The 9,393-nt window shown below is 45.6% G+C and overlaps 1 non-coding gene across 1 annotated transcript; it reads left to right on the top strand.

Annotated features, from left to right (window-relative positions):
* Positions 1 to 350: 350 nt before the first annotated feature.
* LOC139007804 (U6 spliceosomal RNA) lies at positions 351 to 457 on the top strand. Its single transcript, XR_011470963.1, has one exon. It is a non-coding gene; the product is annotated as a U6 spliceosomal RNA (small nuclear RNA).
* The last annotated feature ends 8,936 nt before the right edge of the window (positions 458 to 9,393 follow it).

The raw sequence follows: 9,393 nt of genomic DNA, 5'->3' as shown, positions 1-9,393 counted from the left end.
TCAAATGAGACCATGTATGTAAAGTTTCTGGCATGTGGTAGCTGTTTGTTGAATAAATAAACATTTCATTCTAGGAGACATTTTGAAGAGCTGGGCTTACCAAATATCCAAAGAGTGAATTAAACACCCTAGAAGGGAGGATAAAGCCAGTCATCTGTCTGTGAGTTCTCAGTCTAGTGAATCAAATTATGAATGTCAAATTTAGGTGGAGAAATAGATTTTTACAGATGGTTAACACCACCATAGCTGTGCAGTCTTAGGAATTGTGAACAGAAAATTTAAAAAATGCATTTATGATGATTCCTACGATTAAGTCATAGTTATGACCAGTATCTCATGAATATTGAATTGCTTTTTATAAAAGTATTTAGTTAAAAAAATTGGAACGACACAGAGAAGATTAGCATGGTCCCTGCACAAGGATGTCATGCAAATTCATGAAGCATTCTGTAGGAGATGCAGGAGGCCGCCCATTGTCTTCACTAGCAGAGAAGTGCAAACAAGGATCCCGAAGGCCGGTGATCCTTGAACCCACGGCAGGGCCTGAGCTATGCACCGATTGTCTAGTCCTGACAATGGGGGCTCAAGCTATTTCCTGACCAAATAGTCTCAGAGTAAATCCTCCTAATATTTACTGACCTTTATGATAGCCTGTCTATTACTGTAATTACCTGCCTGACTAAGGGTTTTATGTTTAACCAAAGTTGAATAAAAGGTTGGCGAGGCCTGGGCACTGGTGGAGGTCCTTCCCCTTGAGTTGGACTTGCCTGCCTGGCCCCCCAGTATTTCCAAATTATCTCTTGTCTCTTCATTTGTGTGCTGCTCCTCTTCCAGATCCTGAACCCTTAACCACGCAGGATTTGGGGGGAAACACACATACAACAGCATTCCATATTTTTTTAAAAAGTATTTAGATATATTAAATTGTACATGCTGAAAACACTGAAAATAATTTGAGGACTTTGAATGGAATTCCCAACATCATAACTGCCAGTTGTGGATTAATACTGAGCCACTTGAAGGCCTGACAAGTGTTTGTTTGGCAAGGGCAGAGCCATGTATTGTAGAGGATCTCTGAAATTCAGGTTCAGGGGTAATCCTAGTTTTCCTTTAATGCTATTATACAAAGAGAAGAAACATAGGATTTACAGATTATACTGGAAATAATACAGAATATGGCTTTGAACTTAACATCCATAGTATTATGTTACCACTTCACCACTTTTTGAAGGTTTATTTCTACATTCATTGCATAATTAGTTGAATTGCTCAAAGTTAAGCCCTCTCCTTTTTCAAGAAAGCACATGCACAAACAACACACACATATACACATGTGCACACACATGCAAACACTTGCACACAAACACATACAAACACATGCACACACACAAGCAGACACATGCACACACAGGCATACACACAGATACACATGATGGCCTCACCCCCATCTGGAATCAACAGTGAGAGTCACTCAAATGGGCAGCTCCTACAGCCTGTCCTGTGAGGCAACACCCTGTTTGGTCAGTTCAAACACCCAGAGGAATTTGTCACTGCACAGCTTTCAGAATGTCAGGAAATCAAGACTAGGAGTGAAGAGATGGCTATGTGATTTCAATGTCTTCCTGAGAGAAGCCACTCCTCACACATGAGGAATGCTCCCGAGAATCTGCTCTCTCACTTCCCGGAAACTGTTCTCCTGTTAACTGGGCATTGTCTCAAGTGCCAAGTGGGCCAAGCGAGGATAGACCAGGATAGACTAAGGACAGATGCTAGTGGGTGAGGGCGAGGGGCTCGGCCCTGAAACTTCCAGGCAGGGATGGATGTTCATTTGCAGTGAAGTCATTCCATGTAAGTTTCATTAAAAAAAAAAAAAAAAGCACAATTGCAAAACCCTGATGTCTGGGGTTTCATTTGTGTGAAAAAAAGTCCTTGTCTGTGCAGCTGGAAACACAGTTCACATTTGAAGCACAGATCGGGCCAGGCCTGGGCGGCAAGGCAGCCATCTGTGTGGAGGAGCACAGTCACCGTAATCTCTAAATGCCCGGGACCCCACAGTGGTGTAGCACTCAGCAAGGCCGGACAGGACTGGACGCCAGCCAGCAGCCCCCGGAGCACTTCTGTGAAGACTGAGAAGAGAACGAACAAAAAAGATGATGGAGAGACCACACACACAGAAGAAAATACCGACAGGATGTTTTTTGTGGAGCAACACGACAACAAGAAGTTCAAAGTTACACATTGCAAAGCCAGGGTTTGAGTGCTCAGAGGGACCAAACTGATTCAGGGCTCAGTTGGATTTGGGAGTTCAGATGAAGGCGGCTGTGGAAAGTATAAGTGAAGCACAGAGGGGACAGCCCTGGAGGGCAGCCTGTTTGGTTTAAACACAGGTCTTTGGGCTTGAAAACATTATTTTAAAATAGTACCCTAAAATTAGGTTCAGACAACCATAATTTCACTTTCAAAGTATAGAAAGCAGAATTAAATTTTTATTGTATTCTAAACAACAAAAAATCCCTAACTGCTTCTATTGAACTGCTAAGTCATTCTCATGTGAGAAACAGAAAAATGATTGTGTGACTGTGGGGACCCTGTCTAGAGTGCATCAATGTTCAAGGTGAGAATCCTACCCAGGGTGTTCAAGGCTAATTTGCTATAAGCAGTGCAAAAGAAAGGATGAAGCAAGCTATTCACTGCACAGGCGTGGCTTTCTGTATTTGGCACAAAACCTCTTTTGTTTAAGCTTGTTTATGCTTGCATATAAGTTACCACTGACCACAACGCAGCCCCGTACAAAATACCACGTGCGGGCGCGCATGTACAGTACGATTGAAACTTCATGGCCCATGCGCAGAAGTCGGTATTTTGTGGAAGAGTCACACTCAAGGAGCCAAAGAGCCGCATGTGGCTCGCCAGCCGCAGTTTGCTGACCACTGGCCTAGAGGAATATTAATTTCAAAATTTAATATTCCATGTATGCTTGTCTTCACAGCCTTTCTTTGTGAAAGTGGTCTAGCTGAATGGTAAATTAATGAAATTTGTGAATTAGCACAGTGTGTATTTTGGTTGCTTGAGAATGTTAGATTTTGTGATGATGACAGGGCACCCTTCATCATGGTTTCTCAAACATAGACCTACATTTGGCAAAGCACTAGGATGGTGGAAACCTGGAGGGAACCCCAGGCTAGGATGACAAAAGCTCTGTATATTTGTGATTCACAGACTGGAGCAGAAACCCTCAAACAATGTCTGTACGAATAGTCCAGGGAATTTGTTAAAAAATACATTCCTTACTCACTTATCCCAAAGATTCTGAGTCTAAATGTCTGTGATGGCTCCAAGCACAGGCATCTTGGTTCTTATTATAGAAATTTTAAAACATTTACAAAAGTAAAAAGATGCCGGAACCGGTTTGGCTCAGTGGATAGAGCATCGGCCTGCGGACTCAGGGGTCCCGGGTTCTATTCCGGTCAGGGTCATGTACCTGGGTTGCGGGCACAACCCCAGTGGGAGATGTGCAGGAGGCGGCTGATCGATGTTTCACTCTCATCGATGTTTCTAGCTCTCTATTTCTCTCCCTTCCTCTCTGTAAAAAATCAATAAAATATATTTTTTTAAAAAAAGTAAAAAGATTAGTATAATGAACATCCATGTACCCATCACTCGGGTTAAACTCATGGCCTGTGTTGTTTTATCTACAACCCTTGCCTCCATGCCCATATTATTCTGAAGCAAAATTACTTCTTCATTTCTAATCTAGTGCCCTTTATTGTTTGTTTGTTTTTAAGTTTCTTTATCTTTTGGAGTTCAATACTGAACTATTTACAGAAAAAATGAAGTAAATTTATCTCTATTTGTGGATGGTACAATCTTATACATAGAAAACCTAAAAAAATATACATATGCTCAAAACTCTGAGACGTAAGTTTGTTAAGCAAAGTAAAAGGATACAAGAGCATCACAAAATCAACTGTATTTTTATTCACTGGCTCAATAATCCTTCTGCAGCTAGGAACTGTGGGGAGGTATTTTGAAGCCAGATTCAGCCCTATTTATGTCTCCTCAGCATTGTCACAAAAAGGGAAGCCAGCACCTTGGTTTTCCTGAAAAATGATGACCTCCCCTATCACAGTGTTCCTGAGTGGAGGAACCCAATAATTCTTTTTTTAATTTAAATTCTTTATTGTTTAAAATATTACATATGTCTCCTTCCCCCTCTCCCCCATTGACCTCTCCCTGGCCGTTTCTACCCTCCAGCACATGTGCTCATCCCCCTACTGTCTGTGTCCATAGATTACGCTTATACTAGTAAAAAGCTTCTCTCTCTTTTTTTTTATCCTCACCCAAGGATATGTTTCCATTGCTTTTTAGAGAGAGTGGAAGACAGAGAGAAATATTGATGTGAGAGAAACACGTCGATTGATTGCCTCCTGCATTAGCTCAGTCTAGGATCAGGCTGGAGAGGAGCCTGCAACCAAGGTACCTGCCCTTCACCGGAATCAAATCTGGGACCCTTCAGTCTGCAGGCCGACACTCTATCCACTGGATCAAACCAGCTAGGGCCCGATAGTTTTTAAACTCCAATACTGTGATCAATATCAATTCTTACTTAGTACATTAATTATACAAAGCATCTTAGCCAATCAAATTTTTCTCTGAAAACAGCTAAAATGATTCAAGTCAACAGTATCTTTCACTTTGTCTGTATATAAACACTCCATTCATGTTGCTGAATTAAATTTTGTTCCTACTAAAATTAAATTAAAAAGAGAGGAAAGCAAGATGCAGTGTGTGCAATCATTGAGGCAGAAAAGAAATCCCTCTATAAAAATTGTTCCAAGAAAGAGTGAACACAGACTAAAAGCTAGAGGACACTCTGAACTAAAATCAAGTCTGGAGTCAGGACATGTGGGCAAATGTCAGTCAATTGGTGGGAAGTGCTCTCAGGGCTTAAGGAATCAGGAAATGCAGTAGAAATATGTTTAAAATGGTAGCCACATTTAAAATTTTTGCTTGCTTGTATTTTCTGTTGCTGTTGTGATCAGAAAATGTCAACAACAATTAACTCTTGTTTTAAGAAATTGGAGCCCGGCTGGTGTGGCTCAGTGGTTGAGTGTCAACCCATGAATCAGGAGGTCACCCTTTGATCTCTATGGGAACACGTGCTAGGGTCCCCAGCAGGAGGGTATGCGAGGCAACTGATCAATGATTCTCTCTCATCATTGATTGAAAGGGCGAGGGCTAGGCCCTCCACCTTCCCCCAGGGTAAGGGCCATCTTGCCCCAGGGTAAGGGCTACGTCCTCCATCTTACCTTGGCCACGTGTTTGGCAAGGAGCTTCTTCCCGGAAGTCTAAGACTCTGCTAGCCACACCCAGGAACAAGACGTCGACTTGCGCCTGACCAATTGGCAGAGCACAGTCCTTTCTCCTCCCCTTACTCCAACCCCCCCCCATATATAACCGGTCTCTAGGCGGGGTTCTCTCTCTCAGCCACTCGGTTTGCCGTGGTGTCGGTGAGTCTGGTGGATGGGGAGCTCAAGCTAGCTTGAAATACAGATTCTTATGCTTTTGCATCGGATTGGCTGGCTCCCTGATGTGGTTTCTTGGGAATCTTGAAATCTGGGCATAACATTTGGGGGCTCGCCCGGGGTTCCCAAGACCATGTAGGGATCCTCAATCTGTAGAATCTGCGTGGCCGCGGTAAGTATCTGTGTGTTGTGTATTCTGTCCTGTGTGAGCTCACTTCTGGAATCTGTGCCTGAGGGGTCCAGGCGGATGCGCCGTGTACGACCACAGGCGGGGGAGAGTTAGAAGACGTTCTGCTCCCCACGAGGAATGTGTATTCTCCTCACGGATTTGAGGGATGTGTATTCCCCTCATGAGAGATGTGTATTCCTCTCGCGGATCTGAGAGGAGGCGGGTCGCTCCAGCCGGTTTGGCGTAATGCCATCGTCTAGTTGCTTCCATGGAGTTGGAAGGCTGTTCTTTGGGCCCTGTTTGTCTGTGCCTGTTTCTCTGTTTTCTGTGGACTTACTGGACGGATGTTATGGGACGGACTCAGACTGCTCCTTTGGGTATTGTGATTGATCATTTCAAGAAGATTGGGGGAGGCTTTAGAGCTCCCTCAGGAGTTGGGAAGTTGTTAAACTCTGAATGAATGTCTAGTGAAAATATGTGAGTGTAAAGGCAGGGATCACTGTGCCTGGGGCCGCAGGAGCCGCTTGCTGCGCAGTAGGGGCAGGCGCCCGGGGGCAGGTGTGCAGGAGTGCGGCGCGGCAAGCGGCAGCCCTCGCCCTGGAGCCCCTCTGCACCGCGGGCCCAGGTGGCGGTGGCGGCAGGGGCGGCGGCGGAGGGCCGGCGTTGGCCCCCAGGCTTGTGGCGAGTGAGTGGAGCCCGGTGGAGCGCGGGGGGCGGGGCTGGCGCGTCGCTCCCGGGAGGCGGAGCGGCGAGGCCCCCGGAGGCGTCGGGTCCGGGGGAGGTCCCCCGCAGAGCCCGCGGGCTGGACACCCGGGGTCCAGCGGCGGCGGCAGTGGCAGCGACTCTGGACGAGAGCCGGGCCCTTCCCATAGAGATCGCCCCAGCTAGATCATAGAAGTTAAATGTAAAAGTTTTAAAATGCATCCGGGATTTCTGTGCACATGTAAAGGGAAAAGGCCAGTTTAAAAACGAGTGCGCATAGTTTTGAGCTGAACCTGACCTTTTGCTGTGTACAGAATAAAAACCCAAGACTGTTTTGGCCTTAAAAAGTGGCGGAGAAGAACTTGACAAAGAAATGCCCAAGGCGATTTAAAATGGCTCTTTTGAAATTTCCCGCCCTGAGGCAAGTACCACCAGGAAGTTGATAGTCAAACTTACATGTGAATAGCTATGGGGTTTGCTGATTTTCTATGTGATATTCTGTGCTGGGTTAGGATTTGGAATTCTGGAGTAAACTTAAAAGGTATTTGTAGCTTTTCTAGTCTGATTGGGACATTTAAGGATGGGGCTCACAGTTCCTCAAGGCAAAGATTTAATGGGCCCTTCCCCCTGCCTGTGCTGAATTAGATAATACAGGCCAGTACTGATTAAGAAAAACAATGGGCCTTGAAATCTGTAAAGATAGGCAAGAATGAAGCTGGTCAAATGTACTGAAAGGGTTTGGTCTAGCAAAGGAGGGGCTGATACCCCCTCCTAGCGCACTCCCTTGAAAGAGGCCTGGTTGCTGCTCTGCCACAAAGGGAACTGGTAGAAACAAACCATGGAAACTGGCGGGGACTGGGTGGCTCTCCTATCATGTTTAGCAGGCCACCCCCTATCATTCCTAACCTTAAAGCTGACTTTCTTGCTGCAAAAATTGTCTCTTTCCTTGAGAGGGCTCCAGAGGGCGCACAAGGACATTTGACTGCGCCTCGGCGCCACCCAGGAGACTGGCCACGTCAAAAGGCACCACCTAGAGACTGTGGAGCCACATTGGAAGGATCCCTACACCCTACACCGTGGTGCTGACGACCCACACCGCTCTCAAAATAGACAGCATCGCAACCTGGGTCCATCACACCCACGTCTGGTCAGCAGACCCATCCGAGATCCGGAAAGACTTCGTCACCAAATGGAGTGTCAATACGGCGTGCTCGACATGCCCGATGCTGGTAACATTAAATAAACTTAGATATGCCTGCATCTTCATGGACATGGCTCCAAAAAGACAAGGACAATTCATAGGAAGATCAGGAATAGACTTTAGTATCACATGTTTAGTATGTTTCATTGTATTGATATGTTATGTTAACCTTTGATTCTTTTGCAGGTTTGAATGTATGTTGGCTGTCCTGGAAGGGAACTATGTGGGGTGACCCTCAAAAGTAAAGAATGGCTAGCTGCCAAGAGGACAGGTGCCCAAATGGGCAGGAACAGTGCCCATCAGGTTTTGGTCTCTGTTGAGAGACAGCTAACAGTTGGCAGCCTGTGTACTGCTTGCAGGCCTTTGTGACCATGCCCATGTCAGGGGTAGTCTGAAAAAAGCCTGTTTAGAATAGAAGGTCTGAGGCATGGTTATACATAGAAAAAAAGTTTAATGCCAACAATTAAAAGGAATTGGCAAGGAAAGTCAGAAAATCTTAAAGTAGATCAGTATGTCTTTCTTCTTATGTAATTCCTCCAAAATTTGGCAATGCTAACATGGCAATACATTTCTTTGCGTAGATTCAATAAGACCAGTTCCTAATGGTGGTTTTATTAATGAAAAACTTTGACTGGAGTATCATGTTTTAAAGAGCCCTGTCTGAGCTCTAAAAACTTGAAGCCAGTAAGAATGCCACAAAGAAAGACTGGTATCCTGCTTGGAAGCCCTAAAGATGGCTGACGCTGGAGTGTCAGGCCAATGCCCTACCATCACTGGCGGTTGGTAAGAGTAGAAGGGGAGCAGTAAAGATGCCTCTGCATCCCTGCGGAACCCCCACACACTCTGGGCCGCAACAAGTAGGAGGGCTACTGAGATGGGCTTAAAGCCTAAAGCATGGGCTCAGGTGGAGTTGCTACAGATGAGGGATTCACCTGACTCAGCAGATACTGCAGGCAGGCCTGATGGCAGCTGGATGGCATGGCTTCTTGGCCCTACGGGGCACATTAAGATTCAACCATGAGATTCCAGCAAAGGTAGTCAGTTACCATTCTTGTTGTGTTTATGCAAACATCAGGACAGTAGATAAATTAATCTTAATTTGGCTTTTTGATAGCCATGGAGGAATTATAAGAAGAAAAATCCTATTTCAATAGAAGTTGTTAAAGCTAAAATGGTTTCTTCCCCTTCCACCAGACCATTTGTTAAGATATGTCCAGTATGAGCCTCTAGCAACGGTGGAATAAAAATGCAGTCCGTCTCATGGTTGAGCCGGAAGTTCCAAGACAAAGGGGGGAATGAAAGGACGAGGGCTAGGCCCTCCACCTTCCCCCAGGGTAAGGGCCATCTTGCCCCAGGGTAAGGGCTACGTCCTCCATCTTACCTTGGCCACGTGTTTGGCAAGGAGCTTCTTCCCGGAAGTCTAAGACTCTGCTAGCCACACCCAGGAACAAGACGTCGACTTGCGCCTGGCCAATCGGCAGAGCACAGTCCTTTCTCCTCCCCTTACTCCAACCCCCCCCTATATATAACCGGTCTCTAGGCGGGGTTCTCTCTCTCAGCCACTCGGTTTGCCGTGGTGTCGGTGAGTCTGGTGGATGGGGAGCTCAAGCTAGCTTGAAATACAGATTCTTATGCTTTTGCATCGGATTGGCTGGCTCCCTGATGTGGTTTCTTGGGAATCTTGAAATCTGGGCATAACAGGGATGTTTCTTTATCTCTCCCTCTCCCTTCCTCTCTCTGAAATCAATAAAAGCTTAAAGATATTTTTAAAAAGAATTCAAAAATGGACATATGAA

Source organism: Myotis yumanensis, unplaced genomic scaffold (assembly GCF_028538775.1).
Source record: "Myotis yumanensis isolate MYYU_CA2020_CCGP unplaced genomic scaffold, mMyoYum1.0.hap1 SCAF_3, whole genome shotgun sequence".
Classification (NCBI taxonomy): domain Eukaryota; kingdom Metazoa; phylum Chordata; class Mammalia; order Chiroptera; family Vespertilionidae; genus Myotis; species Myotis yumanensis.
The sequence above is the reverse complement of the archived record's forward strand: the minus strand, read 5'-3'. Positions and strand labels throughout refer to the sequence as shown.